Here is a 9,460-nt window from a genome sequence, read left to right on the forward strand (position 1 = left end):
CCTTTGGAAGAATGCCTGCAGATGTTGCGAAGAGCCACAACATCCCCTACCTCACCAAACCACACAGGAGGAGACAAATAGGAGCACTACGGGGGGCTGCTGTAAATACAGACCTGGAGATCCTTCCCCATGTTTAAAAAGCCACTTTCTCCCGGTTTTTCTCTGACTTTCTTTCCTAGTGACCCACCTGAGAAGCTGATGAGCAGATGGTCTGAGTTTCCCCAAAAGCGCCGTTGTTTCCACACAATCCCACTAAAGCAATTCAAAATGCTGACAAAGTTGGTTGCTAATGTTTGTTGTTTAGCAGCATAACATGCTTGGATTTTTGTTCTGGGTTTGTCACTATTGTCACAAAATTTGTAAGTTAAATATTTTATTTGTTATTAAAGAAATGGTTTGGTATTTGGGAGAGAAGATTTATATGATATAAGCTAGATGATACCGCTGTGTACATTAAATATGAAGCCAGATGTGAGTGAAGACAGCCTTCCTATGCCTGCTCACAGTGCTTTATCTGCTTTGTTTAATGTATACAAAACCCATGACTTCATTTTGCAGTGGTGAAGTGCAGGACCCTTTAAAAGATAAATATTCTCGTAAGACTTTAGTTATGCATGAACGTTTGAGGAGCTGGGAGGTGGATTTTCACCTTTGGACAGATCTAAGCCAGCTGTTTCCCTCCTTTTCATGCAATGCTAGGCCAACTGCCTGAGAGTGGCATTAATCCTTTTTTCTTGCTTTTGTCAAAACATTTAGGACATCTCCCCAAATGTCCCAAAACAAATGGATGTAATATCAGTGAGCTTTAGAGGTGCTGATGCTAAGCAAACTGACAAATAGGAACATGGCATCAGTCAATCCTTTGACAAGAAACTGAGCAAACCTTTTCCCCCAAATGTCAAAGGATTCCTTTAAATGGTTGACTAAATATTTTCGAGATGCATCAGAGTTTTTTGCAGTGGGGAGTTAAAAGCTGTGAGATAAATACAGATTTTTTTTTATTTATTTATTTTTTTACAATTTACTCCAATGCCAATATATCCAGAAGACTGGGTATGTTTTACTAAATAATAGGACTGCATAATCATCATTGTGTCTCGGAAGATGATCAATATAATCCAGTCTGTTGCAATCATAGAGGGTGGTCCTATCTCTTGGTGATATTAACCATTTGTGCATTTAAATCTGTAAAATAGGACGCAAACCTGTGGATGAGCAGAGATGACCCCTAAAAGGAAATGTCCTCTTTTTAAAACGGTGTTGAAAATGTATGATTCAGAGCTCATGTATTTGGAGCTGGCTGCTGAAAACCACGGCGACTGTGGCTTTAACTTTGGGGACAGTTTCAGGCTGCTGCTGGATGACCCTGCATCATCTGCCCTTCAAGTTGTAAAAGCAAACAAATAAGGCTGTGCTGCCTCCCACTGTGAGGTCGACTCATTTGTTCCACTTGTCCGGCTGATGGATTTAGTTTTATAAAATTTGGCTTTTTTTAGCCTCACGCTAATTAGTTAAGCAAGGGAGAGAAAAAAAGGCACTTTACACATTTTGTCCAATTTGTATAGTCTTTTTTTTTCTTCTTTTAAATTGTCCTCTTGTGGACTTCCTCACAGACCTGTGAAGGTCTGAAGAAGGGCTGAGCTCTTTCTCTGTAAGCCAGTGAGCCATTGTGGCTGAGAGGCTCAAGACACCTAGTGGGGAGGTCTGGGGGTCTAATAGCAGAATCAGATTAGAGGAGTCGCCTTGTGTGTGCTGCCATGCACCCATGTGTGAATACTCTGCCTGTCATCAGCACTGAGGCAGTGGCACGGGGAGATCTATCAGCAAATCCGATGGCATGCAGAGAATTCCAAGGTCCCGACGGAAAAGGCTGGGATTGGCTCCCCCCCCCCCCCCCCCCCCCCCCCCCGCCCCCCCCATCCCACTTTCCCTTCACATTATTTCAGGCCTCAAGAGAGTACTCTCCATCATGTCAATGTAATGTAGCACACAGAGGTAATCATGCAGGCTCTTTGGCCTCAGGGCTGCCTGCAGGAGAAAATGCAACTTTAGCACTTAATCATCTCACCCATAACTGCCACATCAGTATATAGGATGGTTTTCCACACAATATGGAATCAGATGCCTCATGGTGGGCATGCTGCTGTGTATCCCCCTTTTTTCCCCTCCATCTCTCTTCCTATTGGAAGATCAACAAATGCTCTGCCTCAGTTCTGTGCTTATACTGTATGTCGGTTCAGCCCATGCGGAAAAAGACCTCAGTTGGGTGCAAAAGTTACCTGCCGACACCTGCTGAAACATTTGGATTCATGAAACCCATCTCCTCACCGAGGAGTGCATGGTAATCAGAGTCATTCTGGTGTGATCAATGCTGCACCGCTGAGGAATCATGCATGCTTCAGCAGAATATTGATACCGGCTTACATGCACACCAGAATTTACATGTTTTATGTCTGTGGGCTGTTGGGAGAGTTCACGTTGGATAGGAAATGGATCCAGTATAGACCTATAAAGTTGTTGTCCAAGTAAAACAAGATACAAAAAGGGAGTCTGTATGTACGTGTCTCAACACGAACAGGGAAGTGGGTGTATTGTCAGGTGATTGATTGGTTGTATGCAGGGGTCCAAGGGAAGACATAGGGAGAGGTCAAATGAGACCGTTCCAAATAGACCTGTCGGAATCAGCCTCAGGGAGGCCTAACTGGTTAGACAAGGGCAATACTTTTTTTACAAGTGCCCTTGCTTTACTGTGCATGTGCTGGACAAGCCCATGTATTATTCACTGGTCTCACTGGGTGATAAATAGGAGGCCTCCATTCCAGAAGCAGTAGAATATTCACTAGTGCTTATCTCGTTTACTCCCACGACCGCAGGCCAAGTCACTGAATTAGTGAGCAAGGCATACAAGACATAAACTGCAGGGGCAGGGTTGTTTAAGCAGAAGATTTATCCAAAAGCTCTTTGTTTGATAAATAAGCTTGGCACTGTTAGCCAACAGTGTTTTTGGGACATGCCATATTTAAAAAGAACATATTTAGGATTTATGCTAAAGATAAAGTGCAGTTATAATCTTATGCCATATATATTCTGGAAACTTTTTTTTAATGAATCACTGCACTTTCAACATCACTGTGATCTCACCTCCCGGCTGCATTTGCTGCACAAAGTAAGAGGAAAGCAATTGCACATCCATGGTTTTATTTTTAAACTGTGCAATCAAAGCAAATATTAGGGCAATATGGTAATGAATGAATCACGTAATGTCACAGCTCTTGTTGTGATTAGTTTTTAAATAGGATTTCTTAGGTCTATAAAAGGCTAAACTGTCACTGTCAAGGCACAGAAGGCAGGACATCTTTTTTACCACATGTTCCCAAAAACAGATTATTTCCAGACGACTTTGCTTGCGTTCTTGCCTCCATTGTACACACACATACTGTTTACTGCATAAGCTTTAGCGCTCGTGTTTCCCTCTTCCTTCTTGTGTCCATGTTCCTACCAGTGATGGAGGATGTGTTTCTATCTTTTAATGTTTTTCATTTAACAAAATCACATGAAACGACCAAAACCAATGATAAGTGTATTCTTAAATGGGTTTGAGTTTCCCCCTTTGTAGCCAAAGTCTTACATTACATGTATACCTCCACACCCATGGTGTGGAGCTCCATGGTGTTCATTGAGTGGTAGGTTCCTTCAGTTTCATGGGAATTTATTTTAACGTGTAGTTGATCTTATACACAACTTCCTGCTACTACAAATATTTACACCAAGTCCTCAGCAGAGAATAGTCCCTAGGGTGCGTTATTTACTCCTGTTCGAGTGACTTTTGCTAGAGCTGTAATCGGAGAACAGGTTTGTTTGCACTTAATAACCTGGTGACTCCACTTCCCTGCAGATCTTTACAAGGCAAGTTTAACGTGTTAACTTCAGTTTTAGTGGTACTATGTGTGGACAGCATCACTCCTCATAACGATCTCTTCCTTTATCCAGCCACTCCACTCTGTTGCTGTCTGCAGGCTTTATTTCCTGCACATGCGCTGTTGTAAAAAGCCAATTACAGTAGAATATATGCATATACACATTCACACACACACACACACACACACACACACACACACACACACACACACCTACACACACACACACACACACACACACACACATATATGTATATTATATACAATAATATGTATATAATATACATATGTATATAATATATATGTCAGAGAAATAAAAAATCTTCCTGCGGAAAACAGATTTCCAGAATCCCCTATCTGATTACAGTAACACGGTTTCTTGTTTACTTGACAGTCACCCACTGTAACTGCATGCAAACACCCTGAATATACTCTTCTACTAAAGTTTTCTATGGAGGCTAAATGTTGTATTGCAGAGACACGCTGTAGTCGTCGGCATTTTCCAAAGCAATTTGGAAGAAGCAGAATTCCACAGTACAACTACACCAGCAGCCTTTGTTTTCCCCACACAGAAACTGGATGTCTGCCATGGAGCTTTCTAGAATACTAATGAGGGTGGTTAGCGAGTCAAAGTTACTGACCTGAGGTGTCGAGATAGAGCATAGACCAAGGATGGTGTGGCTGGGTGCAGCCAGACACCGTCTGCCACAATAAGACTGGAAATGTCAGAGTTTATTACCTCTGGCCTGGCTTGCCATCCATGGGTTGTAGCAGATAGCAAACTAAACTCATGCCTCATTTGTCCTGTTATGGGGATTTCTGGGATGATGGAGAGAAACACGAAGATTGTGTCACAGTACAATGACTGCAGCAAGAGTGAAATGTTATGCATTATCTCAACTACTGGAGACCTGTTGGTTTTTAAACTTCTTAAAGGTGTAGTATAATTATTATGGGACATATTACCTGTCACACTGACATATGTGTGTGTGTGTGTGTGTGTGTGTGTGTGTGTGTGTGTGTGTGTGTGTGTGTGTGTGTGTGTGTGTGTGTGTGTGTGTGTGTGTGTGTGATTGGTCTATAATTAGAAGAAGAAGCCCACATTACTCCACATCAGGAATGAGTGCAGGTGCAGAAAGAGGATTTGAAAAGCCTCTGGAAGCTATGTTTCTCTTTCTAGCCATCTTTGCTCTGCTCTCTTCTTCACTTGTACTCTTCTTTCTTGTTTTTGCTTCATTTTGCCGCTGATTACGTTCCCATCTACCCATTTTCTCTGCCTATTGTCTCACCCTCTACACACTTTTCCAACTTGATTTTAATTCTGTTGTACCACATTTTTTCTTTCTCCCCATCTCTCCACAGGTGGTGAAGCCAGAGAAAAAAATCAGAAAGAAATAAAACAAAGGCACTGGTGCCCCCCCCCACCTTTTTTTTTTCTGATCCCCATGCCTTTCCATGAACATGGAGAGGGTTAAGGTTTGTCAGGCGATTAATGTAGCTCTTTGTGGCCATGAGGAGGCTCTCCATTTTAAACAAAGCCTATTCATGAGCTAGGAGATAACTCCCTGACTCCATTTGTATCAAGGGGACAATAATCCCCCCCCCCTTGTGTAACTAATCTATCTCTGCAGCCATGCATTCATCTTCTGTGTGGCAGCCTGTATCGTGGGGGGCCCTCCTATTTTTGTCACTTTTTTATTCACATCTCAGTGAAACACAGATTACAGTAGAAATGTTTCCAGTTTCCATGACTGTAAATTTGTATCATCCTCTCACTTGAAGCCTGGCCTCTAATCTGAAATGGATTGCACTCATTTAGGATTAATATGCAGTTTGTGCAGGGATTCATGCATTAATGTTTCCTATTTCACTAAAACATACTTTGAAATGATTGTGGATTATGGATACACGAGACAATATGAATACACATAGAAAAGAAAAATCACAAAAGCTGAACTTTTAAAAAACTCAGATATTCATATTTTAATCCAAACACACGTTTTAAAAACATCTATTAGTGGATAGAACCCTGATAAAAATGATATTAAATATCATGCAAGTAGAATATGTAGTGTTTTGCATTAAAAATATTCTTTGTTCTTGTTTTATATCTGACTGCTCAAGTATAATATTAAAATACATTTGTAGCAAAGTGGCAGCTCAGAGTCATTGGATCCCGTTTATTGTCTATCTGGAAGTCATACTTCTTCATAAAAATGATTGTAGCCATCAAAACAAGTGCATCCTTTATTTGGGTTTTCATATAACAATATAACCAAAACTGTGGTTTGATGGGCTTAAATTGAGCAATTACCAAGTAAAAGTGTTTGCAAAAAGCTGCTATTTGAAAATATCCAAATAACCCGATGTGACTGAGTGGTTTTCTTTGGAAGAGCAACATTGCCATCTGCCATCTAGAAACAGAAATGCAGATGGGCTACAGCACACGGTGTGACTGTGGGCTGCTGAAATCAGATGAATTAGGCAACATGTCTGCTGTTTAGATAAAGAAAATAATAGCACAATGAATTTTTATTCTAAAAGCACACTGATAGGTAATGGGAGTTAGTTATGAGTAAATCACGCCACATAATATGGATCCCTTCTTTGTTGCTTTGCCCTGACTAACATGCTGATAATCTGAATGGATGGATGGCTGAATGGATGGATGCCATTGGTCGAGAGGCAGGGTACACCCTGGACAGGTCGCCAACGCCGATGGGTAGTTTAGCGTCATCAGTTACCTTACACTTATGTCTTTGGATAACAGAAGCACAGGGAGGACATGTCGCATCTCGCAGCAGGCAGGCAACCACTAAACACCTCGTTGCCCCATTTAAAGCATATAATACAGCTAGCATGGGCTCGGATAAAAATATTCCATCATCAGCCTTAGATTGACTATTCCTCAGGCCTGCACTCAGGCTAGTGTATTTGCATTGAGTACGGGAATGCTGCCACATTGTCGCATGATAATCCAGCCTTGCCACATCTCCCCAAAGATGCCTTGTGGGCGTGTGATTTAATTTCACCTGGCTAATTTAGTGAAGAGCGCAGTCTATTGAGTGGCCCGCCTGTCTGCGTGAGAGATTACAAGTGGAGGCGGAGCAGGTGATTAAACATGCGGCTGATGCGACTATGGGTTTTCTCTGTTGCTGGGATAGCTGCGGTGACATCAGGGTGTGTGATGCATAACCTTTCTTTTTTTTAATTAATACACAAGGAAAGTATCTCTAAGCACACACCTCGGTAAATGCCACAGCAGGGTGTCATTATGATTGAGAGGGACGGCCTCTTTTCTTAAACATAATTTCATGCAGGATGTCACAGATCTGGATGCTGCGCAGCTCAACTGTTCTCCCCTGAATCCTAATTCCACATCCAGATTGGTTTATTTCTGAGATGCCTCGGCAAATCATGGCCCTAATTAATCGGAATGATGCATCGATTTCAACTTCCTCCTCTTTCCTTCACAATTTTCAAGGGCTTATGAAGAATGCATGAGGAAATAGAAACACAATCAAAGCAGAGAAACTCCCCAGAAAAGCAGTGGAGGCTGTGGCTATTTCAGATGTAGCATTTGATTACTGTCTGCAGCTCACTGTCATTCCTGCTCTGCCTTAAATATGAAGAGTTGGTATTTTGATCACAAAAGGTAAAACTTTTCACGACAAATGCAAACAAGTGTTTGTAAATGTATGTTACATTTCAAACACAAGTTCCAGAGGGATTTTATCATCTCTTTTCCAAGCTTAGTCCACTACTTTTCTTTTTTCCTCATTTTTCTCCATCAGCTTTGACTACCTCTCCTCTCCTGTGCTCCATTCCCTCCCTTCATCCTTTTGCTCTTCAGCTCTAACAGCCCTTGACAGCTGGAGATGAAATAGAAATTTTGATATCAAACACCTACACAAAGGAGGGCTGACCTTTGATCAACGCGCCGTTTGATGTTGTGACATGAAATTTGCATCATGGGAGCCCGGGCAGCGGACGCTACCGCAAAGGGCTAATGCCAGAGCCCTGTCAGGGAGCCGCGAAGGTCAAGGGCCTATTAGGAAGGAACAAGCCCTCTAATCCCACACGAGGGGCCCTGCACAGCATTTGATGTCCAATACACAGAAACAGAATAGAAAATTGAGCCCTGAGAACAGGGCGAAGACAGTAAGAGAATTCATTAGGTATTAGCCCCTGAGTGAACAAGGAAGGAAGGACATTATGGAATTATAATTAGATGGGATTTTATGTTTAGAGCAAGACATTCATAACCTCTGCTGGTCAAAGATGATACTATAACGGGCCTCTTGCTGAAGTAAAAATCTGGCCATTTGACATCCTCAATTTGTTTAATTATCCATAAAGCGTTCCATAGCTGCTGAGCAGCTCCTTGCCAAGAATAAAATGGACATCCTCTCTCAGGATGTGGTGGTCTGCTCTGCTTTCGAACATATGGGCCGCTCCATTCGAACGATGTCTATTGATCTGTGGACGGGTGCATCAGTGGAGCTTTGAAGCTGTTTAATTATTCAAGCTGGCATGTCATTTTTCATGCTTGGTGCTGTTTCAGAGAACCAAAAATAAACCTGTCACTTCCAATGTCCATCTTTCATTTGGCCATCAGCTTGCTGCCTCATTAGCTGTACGGCACAGGTGAGGGGAGGAGGGAGGCAAAAGAAAGGAAAGGAAAGGAAAGGAAAGGAAAGGAAAGGAAAGGCCTCTCTCTCCTCGCTCCCTCCCTCTCTCTCTCACACACAAACACAATTTGACAGGTCTGCAGGTCTGTCAGACAATCATTTCATCTCATTTCAGGCAATATCATCATCTTTCCACTGTCCTGTAATCAATATTTCAGTCATATTTTTGCTCCTACTCTCAGGCTGCAGTCATAATGCATCACAAAGGGTTTGTTGATGCAGTGAACAAAGTGCTTTGATTGGTTAGTTTATGACAGCAACCAGCTTTGACACATTTGGTGTACATTCCTAAAGTGCTTCTTGTAACATTTTGGAAGGCATTAGTGCATGTTTGTACATGACACTGGCTGATGCTCACTGGTTAGAACCGGCAAAAGGAACTTGGGAGTAATTTTTTGTCTCCAAAAAAAAACAACCTTGTCAATTAACTAATATTTCTCAAAATGTTGGAAATTCCTGTAAAATAACAAGTGCTGAAGTGCAGAAACCTGAATTTTTACTTATCAAGTTCAGAACCATCTGGTACAAATATCCACTGAACTGATTAGAATCTGAGTCTGGACAGACACACATATGATGCAGTAACACTATTCACTTGTTGTACAAACATCTCTTTTCAGTTCAGTGAAAATCTGCAATTTAACTTAGAACAGATTTTAACTCCTTTAATTAACTCATGGTAATTCAGACCACAGGAACCTTTCTCACTTCACACACTTTGTGTGTTTCAATAATCTCTGAGGAGTGATGATAAAACCCAAATACCGTCCACTGTGTGGCATTACCTCACTCACCATATATCCTGACACCACAATGAGGTAAGACTTTTCAGGTCACATATTTTTAAGACTC

Source organism: Channa argus, chromosome 5 (assembly GCF_033026475.1).
Source record: "Channa argus isolate prfri chromosome 5, Channa argus male v1.0, whole genome shotgun sequence".
In the NCBI taxonomy this organism is placed as follows: Eukaryota; Metazoa; Chordata; class Actinopteri; order Anabantiformes; family Channidae; genus Channa; species Channa argus.